The 12,303-nt window shown below is 44.8% G+C and overlaps 1 protein-coding gene across 11 annotated transcripts in view; it reads right to left on the reverse strand.

The window, feature by feature from the left end:
* ZBTB20 (zinc finger and BTB domain containing 20) overlaps positions 1–12,303 on the reverse strand; it is a 683,935-nt gene that overhangs the window by 122,940 nt on the left and 548,692 nt on the right. For all 11 annotated transcript variants that reach the window (XR_011358869.1, XM_069945739.1, XM_069945732.1 and 8 more), the window contains one exon: positions 3,269–3,384. The gene's annotated coding sequence lies outside the window, so the exon portion shown is untranslated. The remainder of the gene's footprint in view (positions 1–3,268; positions 3,385–12,303) is intronic.

Below are 12,303 nucleotides of genomic sequence, written 5' to 3' on the forward strand. Positions count from 1 at the left end.
ATTTTGGGCTTCAGGGCAGAGTGGCAAAGAAAAAGCCATATCTGAGACTGGCCAATAAAAGAAAAAGATTAAGATGGGCAAAAGAACACAGACATTGGACAGAGGAAGACTGGAAAAAAGTGTTGTGGACGGATGAATCCAAGTTTGAGGTGTTTGGATCATAAAGAAGAACGTTTGTGAGACGCAGAAGAAATGAGAAGATGCTGGAAGAATGCCTGACGCCATCTGTTAAGCATGGTGGAGGTCATGTGATGGTCTGGGGTTGGTGCTGGTAAGGTGGGAGATTTGTACAGGGTAAAAGGGATTCTGAATAAGGAAGGCTATCACTCTGCACCGCCATGCCATACCCAGTGGACAGCGCTTGGTTGGAGCTAATTTCATCCTACAACAGGACAATGACCCTAAACACACCTCCAAATTGTGCAAGAACTATTTACAGCAGAAGCAGCAGCTGGTATTCTATCATAGGTAATGGAGTGGCCAGCGCAGTCACCAGATCACCACCCCATTGAGCTGTTGTGGGAGCAGCTGGACCGTATGGTACGCCAGAAGTGCCCATCCAACCAATCCAACTTGTGGGAGCTGCCAAAGGTGTGCAATGCTGGAATTGCTGCAAAAGGAGGATTCTCTGACGAAAGCAAAGTGTGATGTAAGAACAATGTTATTTCACATACAAATCATTATTTCTAACCTTGTCAATGTCTGGACTCTATTTTCTATTCATTTCACAACGTATGGTGGTGAAGAAGTGTGACTTTTCATAAAAAACACAAAATTGTTTGGGTGACCCCAAACTTTTGAACAGTAGTGTGTGTGTATATATATATATATATATATATATATATATATATACACACACAAACAGATTGTAATAATTACATAACTTGCCAGATGAAGGATAATGTCTGTGCCCCCCTTTGTACGTCTTGTGCTTGGCTGCTGCCGCTGCTGACCACGGTAAGGGGATCTGGTCATAAAACACAATGGACTATTCCCATTACCCACAATGTACACCAGCTGCACCCGCACCACTACCACGTTAGATTCTGGTCACTATCACATATGCTGACTGAACTCCATCACCAAGAATTAGCGACTACATCACATAGAGGCCACTCATCTCCTAGAAATTTGGTCAGCTCTCCTACAACACCATTCACACTAGGCAGGAGCACGTTGCTATGGCTGAAACTGCAAACACACAAAAACACAGAAAATGCAACAGCTCACCGCAATGGGAAGAAAACAAACCCAATACAGACATGAAAATCACTAAAAGCAGCCCCCCCCCCCCCCCACACCAACTGCTGAAGAAAAAATCTCCATAAAAATAATGGGGCTCTTGGCATACTATGTAGAAATAGTGTGTAATATTAGGGGCTGTTCACACAGGGTAAAGTAGGCGGAATCCTGTCTGCCATTTGTTTCAATGGGACGGTTTGTGTGCTTCCGCGGCTCTTTGCTCAAAGAATTGACAAGCAGAGGCATGCAAGCCCTCACATAGACTGCGACAAAATTCTGCTGCTTCGTGTGAACATACCCTCAGTGTTTTACCGAGGGAGAGTGGCCTGACAGCAGAGAGGAGGAGGATGCAGACTGAGAGCTATAAGTGATGTATCTGTGTGTGTGTATGTATGTTCTGTATCTGTGTGTGTGTGTGTGGTGTCCCACTACGGGTGTTGCTATTGGTTACACCCCTCGCAAAAGCCTGTACTTATTGTAAGTAAAGTAGTGATAAACTTTTGCCACTAGATGTCGCTATTATAGGTATGTGTACTTAGTGGTTGCAAGGCTGAAGTATGGAAAGGGTTATTGTTTATTTGTATGTCACATGGATCTGTGAACCTATGAGACCTTCTGTCCTATCATCTCTTACTTTACTTCTTCTCTATGCACTCTTCACCCACTCACAACCCACTTTAGATACGCTGGAGATAGAAAGTCATATGGGTAGAAGAAGTGTGAGGTTCTTTTGTGTTGGACGTTGTAGGGGAAGGACGCAAGCGATATCGCTCCCTACAGTGGTCCCTTTGGGCTCTGGCCCTCTGCCAGGTCCCCAGCTTTAGAGAAGTAGTCTTAGTCAGGTTCCTGTGTGGTGAGGAAGCAAGACAAGACACAGCTAGCAGTTTCTCCTTAACAAACTCTACAAAACACTATGCAGTGTTAAGCTCTTACAGGAGAAGACCAGTCGGAGACTAACTCATCCCACGCCTTGGACTAGGAGAGTCACAGTGCAGGACAGTATCCACTAAAGCCAAAGAAGGTAGGAACTTATCCGGATAGAGCAAAGTTGCTGTAAGCACAGGAACTCTACATCGCAGTGTGGTTGTCAGCAGGAAACCCTCAGCATTTCGCTCATCCCAGGTAACAAGGTCTGGGGCTTGTGTCACCATATATATATGATATTTCAGCAATAGGAATTGGCAGTTTTGTTTCTAAAGATGTTCTGCAGCAGATGCTAATAATGCTAAGCTTTATTATAAGAGACAGAGTCTGCCCTGTCAGTCAGGGTCTGGGGAACATTGGATTACAACCCTTGATGTGCACTTACCGTTACTGTACATGGTTACTTGTGTTATAATAGTGACGTGGCCCCTTTAAAGAGTGTCCGTCATTTTGACCCGCATAAAAGAGCATCAATAATTGCTGGTACATAACTTTATGCTTACAATAACTGTGTAACGTGTATAATTGATGGCACCGGTTTGGTGCCCCTTACACATCAACCCTCGACGTCAAGCAGTCTGAGATTTGCAGTATAAAGCTGCTGTAGGCAACTCCACATCCAGAGCTGCGTTCGTAATTCTGCTTGTTTTCCGTTATCTCACTGCTGCCTCCTAGTGGTAGAGTATGTATGCTCACAGCTGTGCTGCATTGTAGGAGATGCAACCTATAAAGTCTGACAAATAATATCACAACGCACTGCACAGAGGGGACCATGGCAATGCTGGAAGTGGTGTATATACTGTATACTGCCAATGGAGCCATCACACCGGAAATTATGAGAATTGTAGTTGGAGGACCACAAGTTCTCCATGCCTGATCTAGATCAGTGTTCCCCAGTCTTAGGTAAAACTACAACTCCCATTATGCTCTGACAGGGTTTGGTGCATCCTATGTATGCAACCTCTGCCCCAAGATATTGCAAAACTACAACTCCCATGTTGTCCTGTCACAGGCTTTGGTGAATCCCAGGCTATGGCTGCCAGGGCATGCTGGGAGTTATGGTTTGGCCCCGGCTTCCCCATGTACTAGTGGTCTGCAGTACCTCTTTAGTGCGACAGGTCTGGGCGTCTGGGTCTTCGGCTGGTTTTCATTCCTACTCTCCTGATGGGTCTCATACACACAGGTGATATCCCAGAGTCTGCGTCAGCCAGCAGTCACCTATGGGAGGAAGAATGGAGAAAACATTTATATGACTATATTCAGGGGGTAATCATTATACAGTACAGGCAGCCCCTCGCCCACAGAGCTGACAGTCTAATATACAAGGTGCTCTATCCAGAGGTGCAGGGCTGTACCGTACCTGGTGCAAACACTACCTCCCCTACAATGCAGCATCATAGATATAAACACACACATAACATCACACACACATCGTAGATATACACACACATTACATCATACACACACATAACATCACACACACATCGTAGATATACACACACCATATACACACACACACATACTGTATAACATCACACACACACATCGTAGATACACACATCATACACACACACATACGTAACATCATACACACATCATAGATATACACACATCATAGATATAAATACACACATAACATCACACACACATCGTAGATATACACACACACCATATACACACACACATATAACATCACACACACATCGTAGATACACACATCATACACACATACATACACACATCCTTTTTATATAAGACTTGATCTCGGGGATGTGTTTTGCCCCTGACATTCAATAGCAAAGAAAAATAATAATAACGCCATATACACATATACAACAGAGAACCAACATAATACAGAAGCCACAGATGTGTTGTTTGCTACAATAAGGTAAAACTAATAGCGCCATATACATTTATACATCAGAGGGGCCTATATACTAGTGGTAGATATTCCCTACGATAAGGTACAATGCTGAGCGACCCCTATGACCCTGTGGCCCCCCAGATGCCTTGGCTATAGTTACGTACATAATGTGATATCTACCACAGGGCAATGAGGTTCTTACCCCCAATAGCAGGATAGAGATCACAGCACAAGGAATAGACCCCGCAGACAGGCAGACATATACAGATGTATACAGAAGACGCTGCCGTGTACGGGTGACATCATATAACCCCTTAATTCTCCCATCAGCCCAGAACACTGAATCTCTATTATCCTTGTCAAATATTAAGCAGAATCTTCCGGCTGCAGAGAATCATCACCCGGCTGTGAGCGGAGAGTATGGAAGCCATGAAATATTTACAAGGCGGTCAGTTCACACTGCGCCCCCGCCGTCTACAGCCGAGACCGCCAACACAGAGTGGTAATACAGGGAACAGTCTACAGCCGAGACCGCCAACACAGAGTGGTAATACAGAGAACAGTCTACAGCAAGAGACCTCCAACACTGAGTGGTAATACAGGGAGCCGTCTACAGCCGAGACCGCCAACACAGAGTGGTAATACAGGGAGCCGTCTAGAGCCCGAGACCACCAACACAGAGTGGTAATACAGAGAACAGTCTACAGCCGAGACCGCCAACACAGAGTGGTAATACAGGGAACAGTCTACAGCCGAGCCCGCCAACACAGAGTGGTAATACAGAGAACAGTCTACAGCCGAGACCGCCAACACAGAGTGGTAATACAGGGAACAGTCTACAGCCGAGACCGCCAACACAGAGTGGTAATACAGGGAGCCGTCTACAGCAAGAGACCTCCAACACTGAGTGGTAATACAGGGAGCCGTCTACAGCAAGAGACCACCAGCACAGCACGGTAATACAGGGGACCGTCTACAGCCCGAGACCACCAGCACAGCACAGTAATACAGGGAGCCGTCTACAGCCTGAGACCACCAGCACAGAGTGGTAATACAGGGAACAGTCTACAGCCCAAGACCGCCAACACAGAGTGGTAATACAGGGAACAGTCTATAGCCCGAGACCGCCAGCACAGAGTGGTAATACAGGGAACAGTCTATAGCCTGAGACCGCCAGCACAGAGTGGTAATACAGGGAACAGTCTACAGCAAGAGACCACCAGCACAGCACGGTAATACAGGGGACCGTCTACAGCCCGAGACCGCCAACACAAAGTGGTAATACAGGGAACAGTCTATAGCCCGAGGCAGCCAGCACAGAGTGATAATACAGGGAACCGTCTACAGCCCGAGACCGCCAACACAGAGTGGTAATACAGGGAACAGTCTACAGCCCGAGACCGCCAACACTGAGTGGTAATACAGGGAACAGTCTCCAGCCCGATACAACCAGCACAGAGTATTAATACAGGAATCGGTCTACAGCCCGAGACCACCAGCACAGCACAGTAATACAGGGAGCCGTCTACAGCCTGAGACCACCAGCACAGAGTGGTAATACAGGGAACAGTCTACAGCCCAAGACCGCCAACACAGAGTGGTAATACAGGGAACAGTCTACAGCCTGAGACCGCCAGCACAGCACGGTAATACAGGGAGCCGTCTACAGCCCGAGACCACCAGTACAGCAAGGTAATATAGAGAACAATCTACACCCTAAGACCACCAGCACAGCACAGTAATACAGGGAACAGTCTGCAGTCTGAGACCGCCAGCACAGAGTGGTAATACTGGGAACAGTCTACAGCCCAAGACCACCAACACAGCAAGGTAATACATGGAACTGTCTACAGTCTAAGACCGCTAGCACAGAGTGGTAATACAGAGAACAATCTATAGCCCAAGACCACCATCACAGAGTGGTAACACAGGGAGCCATCTACAGCCCAAGTCCGCCAGCACAGCACAGTAATATACGAGAGCCGTCTACAGCCTGAGGCAACAAGCACAGCGCGGTAATAAAGGGAGCCACCTACAGCCTAAACCACCATCACAGTCTGGTGTCCCACTAGGGTTGTTTCTATTATCCACACCCTTTGTAAAAGTCTGTACTTTTTGCTAAAGTTTTACTAAAGATGACCACTAGATGTCGCTGTATTGTAAAACTGAAGTATAGAAGCTGCACGGCTGAAGTTTCTCAAAGGGTTACTGTATTTATGTGCACCAGATTCTGTAAACCAGTAGCATCTTTATTTTCTTCTGTCCTATCACCTCTTCCCTTTCTACTCTTCTGTTGCACTCTTTCCACCCAACCACAGCGCACCTTACACGCTGGTTAGGAAGTTAGTCCCTTGGGTGAAGGAGGAGTCTTAGTTAAGATTCTGTGGAGAAAGGACACAGCTCAAATAGCTCTCCACAGTGGTTCTACCTGGGCCCTGGCCTTCTGCCAGGCCCCCCCTAACAAGTCACAATCTTATGGTGGTTTTACACGGAACGATTTATCGTTCGAATTTGCACGATAACGGTCGAATTCAAACGATAATTGTATGTGTAAACACAGCGAACGATCAAGCGATGAGCGAGAAATCGTTCATTTTGATCTTTCAACAACTTCTCAAATCGTCGTTGATCGTTCACAAAAAATTCGCAGATCGTTCTATGTAAAGTCTTTCAACAATTTCACCAATGTATGAGATAGGCTTAAGCGATCGCAAAACGATTTTTCCGTACGATGTATTGTTCCGTGTAAATGCTGATCGTTATGGAAAAAATATTGTTCATTTCAAATCGTTAATCGTGCGATCGGGCGAATTATTGCTCCGTGTAAAACCACCATAAGTCAGTACCCTACATGGGTAGAACGCAGAACAGTGCCCTCTTACATACTTTTTACCTGAAGCACCCACACGCTGTGTGATGCAGTGCTAAACCCTTCAGGAGACGACTAGCTAACAGATCATCTCAACCCACGCCGAGGACTAGGAGTAACTACAGTGCAGGACAGTATCCACTAAACAGCCAAAGAGCAAGGAACTCATCTGGGTGGAGAAAAGTTACTGGAAAGTCTATGAGCTTCATCGCACAGCGCGAGTGTTAGCCAGGAAACCCTCAGCACTCTGCTCATCCCAGGTAACAAGGTCTGAGGCCTGTGTCACCTATTAGTACGGTTCAGCCAGGGGCGTAACTACCACTATAGCAGCCATAGCGGCTGCTATGGGGCCCGTCGCATCAGGGGGCCCTATGGCCTGCTCCTGCAATACACTGGGCCCCCTGAGCCGTCATCATTTGCAGCACCGGGTGGCCCTGCTGGTCTCCTGGGTTTTGCAAATGTCCCTTTAACTGCAAGCACTCCTGACCAGAGCTAGCAGTTATGTAGTTATGACTTCACTTGACCGTTTAGTGGTCAGTCAGGGGGGGGGGGGCAGTCAAAAGTTTGCTATGGGGCCCAGCCATTTCTAGTTACGCCCCTGGGTTCAGCCAACGCTAGTGGGCATCAGATGGTGGGAAGACTATAGGAAAAAGTCAATACACAGGCACAGGTTTCTTCTTTTTCTTCTACAAGTATTCTTCCAAGCACTCCAACATTTCGGCAGAGCACATTACTACTTGGGTTGAGACTCTCATGGCACCCTCTCTACTTCGCTACCTCAGTACAACCTTATCAACTCTACTACATCCTACTAAGCACTTATCACACAGATCTGGTGGATTTACGTCTCAGTATTTATTGGAACTGTATCAAGTGTATCTCAAGATTCGTTGTATTACCTGCTCCAAATTTACAAGTAGTAAACCCAGTCAACGTTATCAACTTAGTCTGTGATTACTCACTACCACCTGCACAGCACTTATACCGCAACCTTGGGACATCTCCCCTTTCTGTGGGTGGCAGGGCCTACTATTATTCGGGAGGGCCATCTGTGACTACACTATCCCAAGGGACCCAGCAGCAACCCAACGGGTTGAGACTGCCAGCACAGCAAGGTAATACGGGGAGGCATCTACAGCCAGAGACCACCAGCACAGCAAGGTAATACACGAGAGCTGTCTACAGCCTGAGACCGCCAGTACAGTGCAGTAATAAATGTGAGCAGTCTACAGCCCGAGATGTACAGCACATCGCGGTAATACACTGGAGCAGTCTACAGCCCGAGATGGACAGCACATCGCGGTAATACACTGGAGCAGTCTACAGCCCGAGATGGACAGCACATCGCGGTAATACACTGGAGCAGTCTACAGCCCGAGATGGACAGCACATCGCGGTAATACACTGGAGCAGTCTACAACCCGAGATGGACAGCACATCGCGGTAATACACTGGAGCAGTCTACAACCCGAGATGGACAGCACAGCGTGGTAATACACTGGAGCAGTCTACAGCCCGAGATGGACAGCACATCGCGGTAATACACTGGAGCAGTCTACAACCCGAGATGGACAGCACATAGCGGTAATACACTGGAGCAGTCTACAACCCGAGATGGACAGCACAGCGTGGTAATACACTGGAGCAGTCTACAGCCCAAGATGTACAGCACATCGCGGTAATACACTGGAGCAGTCTACAGCCCAAGATGGACAGCACATCGCAGTAATACACTGGAGCAGTCTACAGCCCGAGATGGACAGCACAGCGTGGTAATACACTGGAGCAGTCTACAGCCCAAGATGGACAGCACATCGCGGTAATACACTGGAGCAGTCTACAGCCCGAGATGGACAGCACATCGCGGTAATACACTGGAGCAGTCTACAGCCCAAGATGGACAGCACATCGCGGTAATACACTGGAGCAGTCTACAGCCCAAGATGGACAGCACATCGTGATAATACACTGGAGCAGTCTACAGCCCAAGATGGACAGCACAGCGTGGTAATACACTGGAGCAGTCTACAGCCCAAGATGGACAGCACATTGCGGTAATACACTGGAGCAGACTACAGCACGAGATGTACAGCACATCGCGGTAATACACTGGAGCAGTCTGCAGCCCGAGATGTACAGCACAGCGTGGTAATACACAGGAGTGGTCTAGAGCACAGTGCAGTAATACATCGGAGTCACCTCTTACTAATACCGGGGGCATACAAGCCCATTATAAACCTTATTGCATTCTAGGAGGGATGATGGGAGTAAAACTTCCTCCTACAGTATATAGTATAAGTAGTGATAAGTGACTGGTATACAGTATCATATAAGTAGTGATAAGTCACCAGTATACAGTATCATATAAGTAGTGATAAGTCACCAGTATACAGTATCATATAAGTAGTGATAAGTCACCAGTATACAGTATCATATAAGTAGTGATAAGTCACCAGTATACAGTATCATATAAGTAGTGATAAGTCACCAGTATACAGTATCATATAAGTAGTGATAAGTCACCAGTATACAGTATCATATAAGTAGTGATAAGTCACCAGTATACAGTATCATATAAGTAGTGATAAGTCACCAGTATACAGTATCGTATAAGTGACAAGTATACAGCATCCTATAAGTAGTGATGTCACCAGTATCATATAAAATAAGTCACTGGTATACACTATCCTATAAGTGGTCATAAGTCACCGATATACACTATCCTATAAAACAAGTCACCGATATACACTATCCTATAAGTGGTCATAAGTCACCGATATACACGATCCTATAAAACAAGTCACCAGGATTACACTATCCTATAAGAAGTGATTATAGTCAGTCACTGGTGTACAGTATCATTAGGAGGGATTCTTGACTGCCAACCATATACTACGATTGGGGATTTTTGACATATGCCAGATCCATATAATAGGCTGCATTATTAATTCCCATGTACAATTTTCTGAAGTAAGATAGCACACAACTTGTACAGAAAGAATTTTTACAGCTTCTTTTACTGAAAATACCACTTCTCCACTTAACAGAATTATTTTATTCTACTATGACCATACAAAAATTCTAAATGCTGAGTAGATAATTGGACATTTTTTTTTAAATAATCTTTCTCCACTGGTTAAAATATTTTTCTACAGAAAGAAACTGTTGCTCTTACTGAAAAGAATCCTTCCACACTGCTTACAACCCTTTTCTTCTAAACATAAAGACACATAATACTCCAAAATGCTTTGTAGAAATATATAATGTTGCTCTTACTGAAAAGATTCTTTACACACAGCCTGGAATTTTTTTGCATTCTACTCTAGATCTAAAAATGCTTAGCAGACAATTGCACTGTTAGGCTTCATTCACACACTGTATATTTTCAATAAATAACAGCTGTTGTTGCCAATTGCAACACCGGCCGCTATTTATTGAAAGGGGCAAATTCACATTGTTTCCTAGGAAATCCTGGCTGGAGTGTATACACACTGTATAAACTCTGGGCAGGATTCCATGCGGCCGCACAGAAAACTGACATGTTAATTTTTTTCGCCCGCTGTTTAATGAATATCAGCCACACCAAACTGAGTGTGCCGACAATGTGAAGTACGGCTTTGGACGTACTTTACATTGTCTGCTATGGTAATTGGAACACAGGCACAACCGAATGTGCTCGTATTCCAAAGAATACGAAAGAAATTATGTTCACTTGCTTTTTCCGGCTGAACTTCTCAGACAGCGTTCATTCTGAACTTGGCCTTACTCTTAATTAATGTTACTATAATGTTGCTTTTACTTAAAAGAATCCTTCCCCTTTGTTAAGAATTATTTCTTATGATCTAATAATACAGCACAAGAAAGATCCAAAAATTTAAGTTGAGAATTGTACAATTTCCTTTACTGAAAAGAACTCTTTCCTATTTCTTAGAATTCTTTTTTTTTTTACTCTAATCATACAAAGAAAGATTCAGAATACTTGGTAGAGATTCATACTGTTGCATGTACTAAAAATACGAGTATGTTTAGTAAGGAAGAGTTTTCTTGTATTATTCCCTGTAAAGAAGACAATCATTCTAATGTAATGTTTTACAGTTGCTTTAACTGAAAGGAATCCCTCCCTACTGCTTAGAATTTTTTTCTTCTACTTTAGTCATACAAAAAAAAATTGGAAAACTTGGTAATGAACAGCGCTGTAACTCTAACTGCAAAGAATCCTTCCCCATAAAGCACAAGACAATTATTGTAATTTGAGAATTTTACTGTTGCTCTTACTGAAATAAATACCTCCCAACTGCTCAGACTTCTTTTTTTTCTACTTTAAGGCCGGGTTCACACTACGTAAAAAGCACGGCCGTAATTCATAAAACCGCTCAAAACAACGGCCATTATTTCACAAATTACAGCCGTTGTTTGCACAATTACGGCTGTTGTTATGGAATACGGCCGTGTTTTTTACGTAGTGTGAACATAGCCTAATTGTGTAAAGAAAGATGGAAAATTCTTAGTAGAAGCTTTGACTGAAAAGAATCTTTCTCCATTGCTTAGAATTAACCCCTTCCTCTTTTGGAAAGAGCCTAAATGCTTTTGTATTTTGCCACTGCTTAGATTTGGAGGAAAAGGCGTAACCAATGGTTGTAGAAACAGACTACACACATGGTTTGCTTGTGGTCTGTAACCATGGAGACACACAGGTTTGCATAGGGGCTAGTTACACAAAATAGAAGATTTTTAGCATTGGAAAGATATAACATTGGTTACCAGTGTCCATACCCTTTAAGTAGAGAGCATCATTGTTGTGTGAGCCCGGCTATAGAAGGGGCTAGGGGTCTTTACGCTGAAGTCACTTTAAGACTCCACTCTGTAATATTAGTGTCTAAGGCTATGTTCACACTGCGTACTATTACGACCATATTTGTACGCCGCCGTACATGTGCAGCTGAAACTTCGGGTGTGGGAAAAATCGACATGCGGCCGGATACGTACGAACCGCGAACATACGCCCGCAGTACAGTTATGCTTCCCTAGCTTGTTTCGAAGCGATCTGAAACAGGTCATTTACTTGGAAATCTTCGCCCAGCCTAATAAAACTCACAGAACCTCTTGGATCGAAAAACCAAGTTCAATTTGGCTGAAATAAGTACTTTGTACGGGACCGCATGGAAATCCACGGCCGTGAGTTGGAACAATTCCGTCCACAAACAATGGTCTTGTTCATTTTTCACGGCAACGTATACGATCCGGTCATAAGCTCATACGTAGTGTGCACTGTGCGGGCGTATATCGTATACTTTCAAGCGAACGCATCAACCTCAAAACTATGTGTGTATATTCGCGGTTCGCACTACGGCCGGAAAGATACGTAGTGTGAAAATAGCCTTAGGGTGTATTACACGGCCTGATA

The sequence above is a fragment of the Dendropsophus ebraccatus genome, chromosome 11 (assembly GCF_027789765.1).
Source record: "Dendropsophus ebraccatus isolate aDenEbr1 chromosome 11, aDenEbr1.pat, whole genome shotgun sequence".
Taxonomy (NCBI): Eukaryota; Metazoa; Chordata; class Amphibia; order Anura; family Hylidae; genus Dendropsophus; species Dendropsophus ebraccatus.